Genomic DNA, 9,571 nt, shown 5'->3' on the forward strand with positions numbered 1-9,571 from the left:
GCAGGTAGTAATCAATGCCAGGTATTCATATCTTGTACAGAGCTAGTCTGGCAAATCGTAATGAAGGAGCACTGGACTATGCAGACACCTGGAAAACCATAAAAGTTGTAACTTAATGAGCATCCACATGTTAGTGAAATATGTTTGCAGTTCAAAAACAGAACAGACTGACAGGTCACAACAATGCAATGAATTAAGATTGTGAATTAAAGGATCATCAGCTGCAAAAACATAGTAGACAATATATGTTGTTGAAAACATAAAAACATACACTGGTATATACAGCACCATCTTAGGACAAGAAAGGAGTAGAAAGACTTCTACAAATACATATAATTATAATGTCAATGTATCTTTCATTTTAGTGCCAAGGCATATTTTTTCTGCCCAGATGTACAAATAAAATAAATCTCACAAATGAAGTTTTAATTTGCTGTCTCCATTTATATTTATGTTCCATTTTTTTTTCTGAAGAAGAGCACATATAAAAACATCAGATGTAGAATTTCAGTTTCTACTTCAACTTACACTCATGGTTACCTTTGTCAAAGCTGTAAAGGCCAGGATGTGCTATATATCACAGGAGAAGGGGGCATGTGGTTCTAGTCCTATAAGGTATCCCATTAGAACCAACTCATACAAAGCTGGAAAAGTTTTTGAATCATATATGGTCTTGGGAGGGATGCTATCTATACCTGGAGGCCAGGAATCTCATTGCCTCTTGAGATGGTGGCCACCATATACCCCAGGAGACATCTGATCCTTATCAGTTGTCATGGTGACCTTCTTACCTTCTCTGGGTTGCCTGACAACTCTGTATTTCTCATCAGCTCTGCAGTTTCCATCCCATCTATAACATAGGCATTTATAAATATAATGCTAACTGGTGTACACACAGCTCAGCAGTCACTATACCATTTTATATATATATATATATATATATATATATATATATATATATATATATATTTATATACATATAAAATGAAAGGTCAACATGTTAAATGATCGACAAAATAAATTAACAAAAACATGTAGACCATTCATAATATCAACAGCACTACACAGTGACATACAGAAATTTGAGAATTTCTCTTTTCTGATGTGCTGCCCGTAACATTACTACACATTGTGTAAGTAGTGATAGTGTGCTGAAAAGGGCTCTTTTAGTGTAAGCTGCATGTTAAGGTTAAGGGCAGGGTTAGAGTGTGTGCGTGCATGAGTGTGTTTTAGGGTTAGGGTAAGAGTTAGATAAGGGTCAAATTTTTTGGTGTGTGTGTGTGTGTGTGTGTGTGTGTGTGTGTGTGTGTGTGTGTGTGTGTGTGTGTGTGTGTGTGTGTGTGTGTGTTAGGGGATAAATTTACTGTGTGTGTGCATGTGTGAGTGTTTTTTGATTAGGGTATGGGTTAGGTAAGGGGATAGATTTAGTGTGTGTGTGTGCGAGCACAAGGTAACTGTCCGAGCTGCCATGAGTAGGATTGTGTAGGGTTAGAGTCAAGCACAGGGATAGTGTTAGGGTTACCATGCACTACTAAACCCCTGCTCCACATTGGCAATGCTTGACTAACCCTAACTCTATCTCTGTCTCTGACTCTAACCCTACACAACCATATACAAGACAGCTCAGACAGTCACTATGCACACACACGCACACACGTACACATGCACAGATGCGCACACACACACACACACACACACACACACACACACACACACACACACACACACACACACCACACACACACACATTGCGCGGTCGCACATGCACACTAAATCTATCCCCTTACCTAATTCTTACCTTAACTCTAAAACACACACACACACACACACGCACAGATGCACACACACACACACACACACACACACACACACACACACACACACACACACACACACACACCTGCACACACACACACACACACACACACACACACACACACACACACACACACACACACACACACACACACACACACACACTTGTACAGAAACTGTAAGCAACACCAGTTATCCTTGTTCACCGATTGGAAGTAGCTCCAACAGCATTCATACAAATGACCCTTCACACAAAATGTATAAGAATATACTTGTGTCAATCAAGTGAATTGCAACTATATATGTGTATATATATATATATATATATATATATATATATATATATATATATATATATACACACACACACACACACACACAGATATATATATATATATTTATATATATATATATATATATATATATATATATATATAATACATAAGAGGTGCATTAGTATTAATATAACATAATATCTCACATTTTGTCTACTACTACAGGTAATGCAGCAAATGACAGGGCACCAAAATGGCCCCTTGGTCATCTAATTGTAGGAAAACATATCCATCTATCAGATGCTGCTGCTGTTTATATTACACTTCCATAACCTTCTTTTAAAATGTAGAACTTAATTATATGAATCTATCCCACTGGACCTCCAAAAATATAATTATGCTTTGAGACTTCAACTTTAATGCAACAAGCCCAGAAGGCGACAAACTTACAGAATTTTAGAGCAATATCAACTAGAGAAACTTGTAAATCAGCCTACTAAACGCCCAAAGAAACAATAATTCTGTACTAAGCCTAATAATATCCACCCTCAAACACAAATGCACATCATTTGCCATCCTCCCGAATAACATCAGTGACCACTGTCCGGATATGTAAACTTGATCATTCATAAATACCAAACCAGCTCCACAGATAGTCAAGGGTAGACCCTTTCCTGAATAAAAGCAGCTCAACCACAGCAGCGCCCCTGATAATATTGAGCAGGCACAGTTATACACTACTCATGACCGCTAGCAGGCACAGGTATACACTACTCATGACCGCTAGCAGGCACAGGTATACATTACTCATGACCGCTAGCAGGCACAGGTATACACTACTCATGACCACTAGCAGGCATAGGTATACACTACTCATGACTGCTAGCAGGCACAGGTATACACTACTCATGACCGCTAGCAGGCACAGTTATACACTACTCATGACCGCTAATAGGCACAGGTATACACTACGCATGACTGCTAGCAGGCACAGGTATACACTACTCATGACCGCTAACAGGCACAGGTATACACTACTCATGACTTCTAGCAGGCACAGGTATACACTACTCATGACCGCTGTCAGGGCCCTGACCTCTTTATCTCACCACTGTTCTCTGTAAAAGATGTCTTCTTCCCAATAACTCACACAAGGAATAGAGGGCAAATTTATCCATGGTTGAGCACAGATCTCAAAAAACGATGAAACTTTGGGACAAAGCATGGAAAGATTGGACACAAAGCCCATCTAATAACAATCTACACCAGAACTTCCTAAACCTCAGAAAAGCAGCAACAATGAAAGCACTTCGAGAAAAGCAATACCCTGCAACCCCCTCACAACCCAAAAGTTTCTGGAAGGAAATTAAAATGTTAAAAAATCATATATCAGACTTCACACTTCCTTCTTGGGAAGAAGCTAGAGATGAGGAAATAGTCCAATTGGGCATTTCTAGACATGGAAAAAGCATATCACAAGGTCTCAATAAAGCTGATTTGGGCAGTCCTGCTGTGGTTTAAAGTCCCAGAAACATTGTCAGAATTAGTGCAGGCTGTGCACAAGGAGCGAATGACTCAAGTGCGAACAGTGTTCAGTGTCACAGAGGTGTTTCCAGTCGGGGTGGGTGTGCACTAGGGTTCAGCTCTTAGCCCACTGCTATTCATACTGGTGATGGAAAACATTAGCAAACAGGTCAGAGGAGACAGATCGATAAAGTTTCTGTATGCAAAATATTTGTCATTACAGGTAGACTCTGAGCAAGAACTTCAGCAAAGGATAGGGGAATGGAATGCAAAACTGAAGGCATATTGGGAAAATAGTGGAGCAGATTAACACCTTCAAGTATCCCGGAGGAGTGATAGAGCAGAAGGGAAGTCTGAATGAAAAGGTCAAAGCTAGAATCAGAGGGACTGCAGTCATCTGGCACAGAGTGTCAGGGATAGTGCATGTCAGAAGAATACCAAAGAAGCAGAAAAGTAAGCTGTACAAGACAGTGCTGCAATCAGTACTACTGTATGGTACAGAAACATGGGCAGTAAAGGCAGGGCAGATGAGGAAGCTAGAGGTGATGGAAATGAAGTGCTTGAGAAGGGAGGCAGGATCCACACTGTGAGACAGATGAAGAAATGAGGACATCAGAGCAGAAGCCAAAGTAGTGCCAGTTGCAGAAAAAATCAAAAGATAACAGATTATGGTGGTTCAGTCACATGTGCAGAAAAGCAGAAGGCAATCTGGTGAAAAAGACAGGAAGAGGGCAAAAGGAAACAATGGTGTTCATCAAAGAGGTGGATGGATTGTGTGAGAAGATCTGCGACATTCAGGCATGAGTGTTGAAGAAGGCAAGAGTGTGGCACTGAATCAAGAGAGATGGCAACAGTTAACATGACGTCCCGATCTCAGGGAGAAAACGGGAAAAAGGGGGTTGATGATGACGCCGACTCCCACTAATACACCAGACTGAAACTGTAACTCTATATTCACTGAGGATTGCAAAACACGCCTGATGTACTCCACTGACGCAATCCCCAATCAATTGTATTGTACCACCTAAAATTCTTATCATCAGCACTTATCCCCAAATCTACCCATTAGCAGAATATGCACCTCCTTTCCACTGTCATGAAACTGTTAGCAGAATCAAAAAGTTCCTAAAAACCTCAAATGCTCTTCTACCACATAAAGCCTTTCCTAAGGATTTCAAAGTTGTTAAACTACTTACCTCATTTTAACTTCTCTCTTTCCAGTTGAATCCCCACACCCTTTATTTCAGCATGCCTGTCTCCCAACAGCAATATACCAAAAGTCATAATACTGAATGTACAATGCTGAAATGCCGCTATACTAAAATATTAAAATGATGAAGTCAAAATGCCCATTTTGCCTCATGAGTTGACAGCTAGACTTGCTCCTCCCTGCAGGACCCAGTTATATATGCTGAGTTGACTTGGTTGACAGAATGTACTACTGCGCTATATGTTGACTTTTTCCTGTTTAGTATGAGTTGTGCTTTGGGTTACGGAAAGCAGCTATGTGTTATTGCCAAAACGTAAAAGATATTCCAAAAATTTCAGCATATGGGCTGGAAGTTTGTGTGTGAGTGTTTACTAGTTAGGGTTAGAGTACAGGCTAGGTAAGGGATAGTTTTGGTGTTGTCTGCATGCTACTTTATATGAAGTGTGTCTGAGTGTCTTGTGTAATAGTACTGTTACAGAAAGGGGTTTTTATAAGGTAATTTGTAGGGATGGGATTATGGGCAGCATTAGGGATAGCATCCATAAGTAACTTGGAACACCCTTTTCTTAACATTATTGCTCTTCAGACAAAGTTTGTCTGGAGTTTCTATTAGGCTTTTTTATTTCTTCTATTGCAAAGGGAGATAATTTGTTTTCTTTTTGCAGTTAGTTGATTTTCAAACATTTCTTTTGTTCAGTGAAGTGAATTTCAATTTGCAGATGTCACCTAAATGTGTCAATGTTTTTGCAAGTGAATTGTGTTTGTGTGTATGTGTGTGTTTGTGTATGTGTATCTAAATAAATACACATATATATAGATACATATCTATATATATATACATACACACACACACACATATATATATATATATATATATATATATATATATATATATATATATATATATATATATATATATATATATATATATATATCTATATGGATTCGTATCACTTCACTGAAAGACCATTTCACAGACACCCATTTCACTGAGACCAAATCACCTAAAGTTCATTTCACCTAAAACTCACTTCACTGACAAGGAGTACTCTAAGGCAAGTCAAAGGTATATGTTCTTTTCCCCACTGTAGTACGATCCTGGTGTTAGTATATATAGTTGGAGGGGTTGGGGGCACAGCCCTCCACATTGGGGGGTGTGGGGGACGTAGCCCTCCCATCCAGTTGGGTTTTACCAAATAATGCAAAACAAAACCAGACAGAAAACTAAATTAATATATATTATATATTATTATATATTTTATATATATATTTTATATATATATATATATATATATATATATATATATATATATATATATATATATACATATTATATTATTATATTTTATATGTGCGTGTATATATATATATATATATATATACATATATATGGGTCTACCTCATATGACCTAAATTTCATATGATCGACATTCATTTCACCGAGACCAAAACACCTAAAGTTCAAAACACCTAAAACCCATTTGATTGAAACTCATAACATCGACACATGAAATTAAAAGCATTATGCCTTTTTCTCCACTGTAGCACGATCCTGGAGTTAATATATATAGTTGGGGGCTGTAGGGCGCACAGCCCCTCATATTGCTGGTGTGGGGGGTGTAGCCCCCCGACACAGTTTAGATAACTATTGTGATCTGCAAAGAGTTAGTCATATCAGTTTTAAGTATTCATGTGTATCTTTGAAATGTATGAAGTATATGGGGGGCTACACCCGCCACACCCTCCCAATTTGGGGGGGCTGTGACCCCCACACCCCCCTTAACTATATATACTAACTCCAAGATCACGCTATAGTGGGGAAAAGGACATAATGCTTTTAATTTCATGTGTTGATGTTATGAGTTTCGACCAAATGGGTTTTAGGTGTTTTGAACTTTAGGTGTTTTGGTCTCGGTGCAATGAATGTCGATCAAATGAACTGTCAGTCATATGAAATAGACCCGTATATATATATTGTATTGGAGATATATATTTATATATATATATATATATATGTATATGGGAAATGTTAGCACTGATTATTACTATTATTTTATTTAAGACATATGCTATTGGGATAAGCCCACCAGTTACAAATGTCCCTTTTTAAAGGGTGACCTGGAACTACTGCCTGGTTAAGTCACTTGCTCAGCGTCACAATGTAGAGAAATGAAAGTGGAAAGAATGAAACACTCTATTCTTGACTGCAAGAAGCAACTGATTAACAACTGAGGGCCTTAATGTTTTACACTAATTGCCAGATTATGTGCACAAACTGTAGCTGTTTGATGCTAAGTGCAATAAAAACTGTTATATATTCTTCCTACAAAAAGTGTAATGTTAGTGCATTCGACATCAACACACCTTTAGGCCCTACACATACACACATACACACACAAACACACACACACACACACACACACACACACACACACACACACACACACACACACACACACACACACACACACACACACACACACACACAAAACACCCACCTTCACATTTAGAAGAGGCAACAATATCCTGTCCTGTGATGCAATTTACAAAGGCAAAATGGAAAGGCAGCCTTGGCAGAAAATTTATAAACATAGTAATGATATTAAAAACAAGGACAACAGAAATAACTTTTAAAAACATTCTACCTAGTGTGATAATTTAAAAAAAATGTATTTTTCGTCATTGGCAAATGTTAAAAGCCTCCTAAAGATGGTATCACCTGTTTGCATAGGTGTACAAGTGCATGTCTCCCTGCCTGCTTACACGCCACATTATAGAATAATTTTCAGGCCAGAAGAGGACAAGCTGTGGTCTTACCTCTCCTTCCAGTACTTTCAGAGAAAGACACACTGGCTATGGCCCCTTCTGGGTTATGTGGAGTACACTCGCCTAAAGTCCACTTCCCTGAATCAAGGAAAAGCTGAGTCTGAGTCTCCATTTTACCACTGAAGCATTAATCAATGGATCCTACCTAGTAGCCCCACATTCAGGCCATTAGGAACAAGTCATCCAGAAAGGGAACACATGAAGGTTCTTCATTTGTGAGGCCTCTGCATTAGTCAAAGCACTTTGGGAATCAGAGGATAAGTCAAATGGCAGCATTTTGTAGTTAAAATGTGCCATGCAGCATAAAATAAAGAAACATTCTGCGTACATGCCAACATGTGTTAAGAGGCATGCCTTACCTACTTTGACACCAGTCTCATGTACAGATGGCCCTCCTGGACAGTTGCAAGCTGACATGCCAAGTTAGACAGATGTTGAAATAAAATCTCTGTCTTCATTTTGAGGAAGAGAGGCAATCTCTATATCCCCTATGATGAGAAGAGTACAAACCTATCCAAACAGCTCACTAGAGGTGATCCAGAGAAGATCTGGACTCCAAAGTGGAGATCATCCTGGTGAGGACTCAGGAAAATAAGAAATTGTCTACCATGTTCACATGTAAAACTCACTGGTCCTTTGCGTTGGCTTATCAAATAAAGGGTGCAGCACAGTGGTGTAGCAGTTAGTGTTGTCACCACACAGCATGAGGTTCTCCAATCTGATTCTCGGCTGGGGTGCCTTCTGTGCGGAGTCTGCATGTCCTCCATGTGTTTGCATGGGTTTCCACTGGGTGGTCCAGTTTCTTCCCACATTTCAAAGACATGCAACAGGTGGATTAGACACTCTAAATTGACCTTAGGTGTGAGTGTGTGCATGTGAAGGTGTGTGGTGTATTCTCTGAGGATGGTTAGGCCTTGGGCTAGCAAACTTACGCCTGTAAAACCCGTAACTGCAACAGAAACAAAGACCACTGAAAAGTACTCATTGCCTGATGTACCAAATGATGTGTAAACAGGAAAGACAGAGAGCTCAAATAAAGGAGAAGTTTAAGACCCCCCCCCCAGATAATTCTTCCCTGTAATCATGAGTTGACTGCTAGGGTAAGAATGTAAACTCTTCAAAGATACATATTCAGAACTACAGGAATCAGAGACACTGCCTGAAATGTTGGGGTCCTTCTCAGTCTGCAAGCAAGGATTCTTTCTTGGGGATTGGTTGACATGGAAGAAGTTAAACAGGCTAGAGTTCTTCCATGTTGAGGGGTTATTGCATTCTCTGGGGGTCCTTAAAATGACATTCCACCATGAAATTCCAAAAATATGTTTTTAACTATATCTTGATGCATTGTGCAGAAGCACTCTGTTCTGTATTATATTTTAATTAAATCTAAAATGGCCGTTAAGGGGCCTGCCATATTGAAATTATTTTTTTGCTGATCATGTCTTCTTCCCACATTGAAATTAGCATTCCTTTCATATGACACATCCTGTGTTTTTTCTTCATTTTCAGTGCAGCAACACTGCAGGGAGTCAGTGGTTTCTTGCCATCTAAGACTATTCAGTTTTAATTTCTTTAAACAGTTGCTATACTCTCTGCATTTTCCCTTTATTTGTGGCTGAAGGGTGTTGCTTGAATAGATGGTGCAGCTTCCAGTACTTATTCTCCCACTGCCTACAATTAATTTGCTGTTACATGGGTAAAAGCAACAATTCCCTGACAATTAGCAAACTATTTGCTGGTTTGCTTGTGTATTGTTGCAGCATAAATAACTCGTCTCTATTCTTTACACAAAGATTTCTTTAAAAATTAATGTTTGAAAATGGTTCATTTTAGCTGCTCAAGTGTGCACTTAAATGACCTCATCAAGGTACAATCTCAGGATATAAAACTATATGTAAAACTGAATGTGGTAAATATGCAT

The sequence above is a fragment of the Protopterus annectens genome, chromosome 10.part0 (assembly GCF_019279795.1).
Source record: "Protopterus annectens isolate FY-2018-M chromosome 10.part0, PAN1.0, whole genome shotgun sequence".
NCBI classification, from domain to species: domain Eukaryota; kingdom Metazoa; phylum Chordata; order Ceratodontiformes; family Protopteridae; genus Protopterus; species Protopterus annectens.